This window comes from Engystomops pustulosus, chromosome 10 (assembly GCF_040894005.1).
Source record: "Engystomops pustulosus chromosome 10, aEngPut4.maternal, whole genome shotgun sequence".
Classification (NCBI taxonomy): domain Eukaryota; kingdom Metazoa; phylum Chordata; class Amphibia; order Anura; family Leptodactylidae; genus Engystomops; species Engystomops pustulosus.
Window position 1 is genome coordinate 2,339,734 of NC_092420.1, and position 6,196 is coordinate 2,345,929.

At 37.9% G+C, this 6,196-nt stretch overlaps 1 long non-coding RNA gene across 1 annotated transcript; it reads left to right on the forward strand.

The window, feature by feature from the left end:
* Positions 1–3,884: 3,884 nt before the first annotated feature.
* Positions 3,885–5,352, forward strand: LOC140104487 (uncharacterized). Its single transcript, XR_011850336.1, has 3 exons — positions 3,885–3,923; positions 3,997–4,723; positions 4,840–5,352. It is a non-coding gene; the product is annotated as an uncharacterized lncRNA (long non-coding RNA).
* The last annotated feature ends 844 nt before the right edge of the window (positions 5,353–6,196 follow it).

Below are 6,196 nucleotides of genomic sequence, written 5' to 3' on the forward strand. Positions count from 1 at the left end.
GCTGCGTTTTTTTCCGAATTCGTCGGGTTTTTGTTCGGCCACGCACCCTGATTTCCGTCGCGTGCATGCCAGCGCCGATGCGCCACAATCCGATCGCGTGCGCCAAAATCCCGGGGCAATTCAGGGGAAATCGGCGCAAATCGGAAATATCTGGGTAACACGTCGGGAAAATGCGAATCGGGCCCTTAGTAAATTACCCCCAATGCCTCCTTCACCTGGGTGGTCAACACTACCTGTGGATCAGCAGATAGTGGAGAAATATCACAAAGCTGTAGGACGGGTCATCACTGTGGATACTCAGTCCTATCCCCTGCCGAGGTTCAATGAACATTTGCAGAAATGTTATCAAAATTTAAGTCTTGAAGCCTTGAGATCTTACATAAATATAGTAACAAGAAGGCGCTATGGAGGTAATCTGATATTCATGTACAAACTTAAGTAGGTTGATCATGAAAATGTGCAAAAGCTTCCACACCTCGCCCAAGGAAAGTGCATGGGCAGCAAATCAGGGAGCGATCCAGAGGCGACTTCACATGAAGAAAGATTTCATTCAGATGAACACAGGGAAAACGCCAGGGCACTTCAATTTAGGATATAAAACAGCTTCTTTTTATTCATAATCCATTAAAAGACACTGCACACTTGTCCAACACTTATCTATGCCATGTCTTGAATAAAAAGAAGCTGTTTTATATCCTAAATTGAAGTGCCCTGGCGTTTTCCCTGTGTTCATCTGAATACAAGCTTTCTTACAGTAAGTAGGGTCTGTCCAAAGAACTAGCACAATATATTATTTCCCATATTGTACATTGTTAGAGTAGACAAACTGTAGATCAACCCAACCTCAAAATATAGTCATGGCAAATACAGGCGGTCCCCTACTTAAGAACACTCGACTTACATACAACCCCTAGTTACAAACGGACCTCTGGATATTGGTAATTTATTGGGGGACATTAATCATAGTCTGTTAGACTGTTTTGAGCGTCTTTTAGCGCAAAAATCTGGCGCATCTCGTTAATTAGGCGCATTTATGCACGGCAGAGTTCGGCACTTAGTGGTTTTGAGTCCCTGCGCCTTATCTGACATAGTGAGTGCGTCCTAAACAGATGTTTGCACGGGATCTATCACAAATGTGCGCCCAAAATAGGCGCAGAAAATGCACCTACTCGGAGCAGGTGCACTTTAAAAAAATAAAAATAAATAAAACAAAATTAAATTACTAAGGCACTCTATGCAACAGGAAATAGTCTTCTGCGATGTTTGACAATGGAAAATTATTTCAGATCACCATTAAAATGCACTTAAAGAACAAAATCATTATTTCAGAGAGGACGTCACCTCTTTGAAAGAGATTATTGACAATGTTAATCTGCACATGTTAAATTAATTAAAAATAACTTTTATACTACATAATGATCACAAAATACAGATTCAGTTGTTTTTTTTTTTTTATTATCAAAAACATATATAACATCAATCGATGCACTCATCTGTTTATATTAAAAAAAAAAAAAAAAAAGGGAGTCAAAATCAAATTGAACAAAAACTAAATGAATACACTCAATAATGTATTGCCCAACTTTCTTGGATAACATTTTTAGGGTGTTTTTTTGTGGCGAAACAATATTTCACGAATATTTGCCTGGGTTTCTTTCATTTGGCAAATATCAGCATTCTGCTTATCAATCTTTGAACTTAAATCATCATACATATTTTGCATTAAATTAACAGCATTTGTGCTTGCTTGTTGTCCATCCAATGATGAATTGTTGATGGATATGGCGTCCAAGTGTAAGGTCACAGTTTCCTCTGGGTCATTGGAGCTTTGTGATGTTTCCTGTGTGTTTTTTTTTAAATTGTTTATTGTTATTTTTTGTTTATTAAAGATGTTAAAACGTGTCATCAACTTTTACTTACTGTTTGCCTTTATTCCTCCATGGCTTGGAGTCTGCTTTGTCTGAAGTGATTGCGACCTGTTTGAGGCTCTTGCTGCAATCCGAACAAATTATAAAGCTGGACCATTATACAACCTCTTGTGGTACCCCCTCATCCTCATAGACTGTAAGCTCTTGTGTCACCCCCTCATCCTCATAGAATGTAAGCTCTTGTGTCCTCCTCATCCTCATAGACTGTAAGCTCTTGTGTCACCCCCTCATCCTCATAGACTGTAAGCTCTTGTGTCCCCCCTCATCCTCATATACTGTAAGCTCTTGTGTCACCCCCTCATCCTCATAGACTGTAAGCTCTTGTGTCACCCCCTCATCCTCATAGACTGTAAGCTCTTGTGTCACCCCCTCATCCTCATAGACTGTAAGCTCTTGTGTCACCCCCTCATCCTCATAGACTGTAAGCTCTTGTGTCACCCCCTCATCCTCATAGACTGTAAGCTCTTGTGTCACCCCTCATCCTCATAGGCTGTAAGCTCTTGTGTCCTCCCCTCATCCTCATAGACTAATCTCTTGTGATCAGGGCACTCACTCCCATTGTTCCATATGACTGTTTGTCCTTTAATGTAATATAGTTGTATATGTCCCCTATGATTTGTAAAGCGCTACGGAATTTGATGGCGCAATATAAATAAAGATTATTATTATTAACAAATCGATGTTTGTGTTTAAGTTTATATTTTGTTCTTTAATCTAGGCATGTATACATTAGCCATGCATTTAAATTGAAAAAACACTGGCTAACACACCTGCCTAAAATCATTAAAGTTTTGACAATGTGTGGTTTTTCCCATGTTTTTGGCTTAACAAGTGTGTGTTTACATAATGTTAACCCATGTTTTGCAAAACACAAGTGCATTTTCCACAAACCAGTTCGCATTTCGAGTGATTATGGTAACTTGTATTGCTTGTTTACATATTGTTATCAGCAATGTATTTCTTGATTATGTGTAAAATGAATGTTAACACACTCATATGTTTTGTGAACTGGTCTATTAAAACTGTGCTCGTGTTTTGGTAACACATGTGTTAATCTTATGTCAAAAAACATTGGTTCATCAAACAGACATGAATATTAAAACATTTGTTTTCAAAATTTGAAACATCACTCCTTTAAATATTATCACTTTGTTAACTTTGATGTAAACAACATGTGTGAACACAGCCGTACATTTTTAACTTACCCTTTGCAATTGTTTCCCGTATTTTTACAAGTGTTGCTGGCTGCCTGCCCTTCAAATCAGAATACCTCTTCTGGATCTGGCGGGGTGTATGCTTGCGGCCAAACTTGGTTTCAAGATGTTTCGAAAGTTTACGAAGAATAATTGTTTTGTGCAGATGGACCTTTCCCGGCGGAGCATTTTCATACCCCTTTTGGTCTAGATACCGGACAATTTCAATGAGTTCTTTCATGTGAAAAGCCTTTGCCCTTTTTTTGGTTGTATTTGAATCTATAATGTAATGTTTTAACCACATTAGTTATTTGAGCTATATATCTTTTCCTATTTACTTTTTATTTGTGGCTTACCTGAGGCTGATGATCCTCCTTCAGCCATGCTTTCAAATTTGGGTGTTTTATCCCACAATTATGTCTGCGAAGTCAAATTTTAAAAATTTTGTATACTTGTAACCCATGTTTTACATGCTAGGTTTGCTTGTTTTTTAAACATTATTGTTTAAAATGTATCTTTGAAAATAAATTTACCTTTTCAATGTTTTTTTTTTTTACCTCTGCCTTTGCAGCTTGCTCTTAATCATCTCTTTCGGCCTTGTTCCCTTGTTGTGTTTATGTATTTGCACGTTTGTTTCTTATTGGTTGCTTTTTATTCGTTTACATTGGCAGGTGGTGTTCACATGTTAATTGCGTTGTTTGGGCCTTACACAAGGGCATGACCATGAATATAAATGGAGCCTGATGAAAATGAAAAACGAGACACACAAAACAACTTGTCCACCTGAAAGTCTCAAAAAAAGGTAAATATTACAACACTTTAAGTGACCAAACAAAAGAAAAAAAAACAAACACTAAAGGATTTTTTTGTCACAGATTCCAAAGAACCAAAAAATGGATGTAATAGTACCAATCTTATTGTTGGCCACAACTCAACAAGAGAAAAATACAACAAACATTAATCATAAAACCAAAAAAAGAAAAGCCCGAAGATTTGCATCAAGACTCAGAATTGAGGCCATTTCTGAAGAGGAAATAATTCAAAATTGCCGCTTAAACAAAAGAGCCATCCTGGAACTATACCAATTATTAAAAAAAAAAATTGGAAGAAAGACAAGACGCAGTTTTGCAATTCCTGGTATTACTAAAGTCATGTCGGTATTACACTATTTGGCAAGCGGATCATTCCAATATTGTGTTGCATCTCGTTTTGGATTTTCACAGCCATCATTCAGCCTAATTCTGAAAACCGTGGTGAATGCCATTGTTGATGTTTCTCCACAATACATTCAATTCCCAAATACAACACAAAAACAACTTACAAACAAGGAGTTATTTTATAAAATGCATGGCTTCCCAAACATTATTGGTATTGTGGATTGTACACACGTGGCTATAGTTCCACCAGGTCACAATGAATCCATATTCCGCAACAGAAAAATGTACCACTCAATTAACACTCAGATTGCAGTTGGGCCAAGAATGGAAATTATTGATGTTGTTGCGAAATTCCCTGGAGGATGCCATGACTCATACATTTTTTCAAATTCGCAATTGTGCGGCAACTTTGAGGCTGGAAAATATGGAGACAGCATATTACTTGGTGAGTTTGGAATGTTTGATGTTTAAACATGTATGTAATTGTTTAGGTCATGATTTCAACCTGGAAGATCATCTTTCTTTTCATTGATCATAATATATCATTTATCCCTGTTTTAGGTGACAATGGATATTGTTTAAGAAAATGGATGATGACTCCATACCTGCAGCCATCAAGTGTTCAAGAGAAAAAATACAATTCCGCACATCGCAAGACTCGTTCACACATCGAGCGTGTTTTTGGCACATTAAAAAGTCGGTTTAGATGTTTGGACATTTCAGGAGGGGCATTATTATATAAGCCCGATTTCATATGTAAAATCATTGTTGCATGTTGTGTTCTGCACAACATAGCTATCAGACACAAAATACCAATTGCTATTGCTGATGATCTGCGTGAGACAATAAGCACACAATCTGCGGAAACTCCAAATTTGAGTGTGGATGGTCAATCTACTTGACCATCCACACTGATGGTGTGGCGCAGCAAAAAAAAACCCCACATTAACGAAGCAAACACAAGACCCTTAGTAAATAACAAACGCAAAAAAAAAAAAAAACAGGCGCACACATAGGCGAACCTGAGACCCACTATGATTAATGTCCCCCATTGTACTTTAGTCCTAGGCTACAATAAACACCTATAACTGTTATCAGATGTGTCTGTAATGAAGCTTTATTGTTAATCTTGATTCTTATGACAACCCAACATTTTAAAATCCAAATGTCATAGAGACCAAAAAAGTTCTGGCTGGGATTACAATGATAAAATATACAGTTCCGACTTACATACAAATTCAACTTAAGAACAAACCTACAGACCCTATCTTGTATGTAACCCGGGGACTGCCTGTACTATAAAAGCATTTGAGAATATGAAGGTGGAACTAGAGTGGGGGAATGTCACCTCCACAAGTATCCATTGTAAAAGAAATGGACTTCATGTCGACACTGACATATATTGATGAAATAATAAAATTTATCTTGTTTGCACATCCGCTTTCCCTCTCTTTTCTAAAGTATCATTATTTGGATGTGTTATTTGTCTATTGCATTATTTTCCCCTCTCAAATCTTGCTTGACATTGAACCCAAAAAGCAGCGGGAGTCAGGCATCACAAAGTCTTCATGTATCAATAAAGTATTGGACCTCCAGCATACAGAATGGAGGCATCTAGTGGCTAGAAGCTGGGGCAGGATAAATATAAATCCGAAATGTGATGGACTGAAGCCCCTGAGGAGGAGCTGGTGGTCCACAGCGTCAAATGCTGCCAATAGATCCAGAAGAACAAGGAGCGAATAGTCGCCTTTGGATTTTGCAGTGAGGAGATCATTGGAGACTTTAGAAAGAGCAGTTTCAGGCGAGAGCAAAGATCGGAAACCAGATTGTGGGGGATCGAGGAGGGATTTATAGAGAGATAGTGGGTTAGTTGAGAATAGATCAGGCGTTCCAGGAGTTTGCAGATGAAAGGGAGATT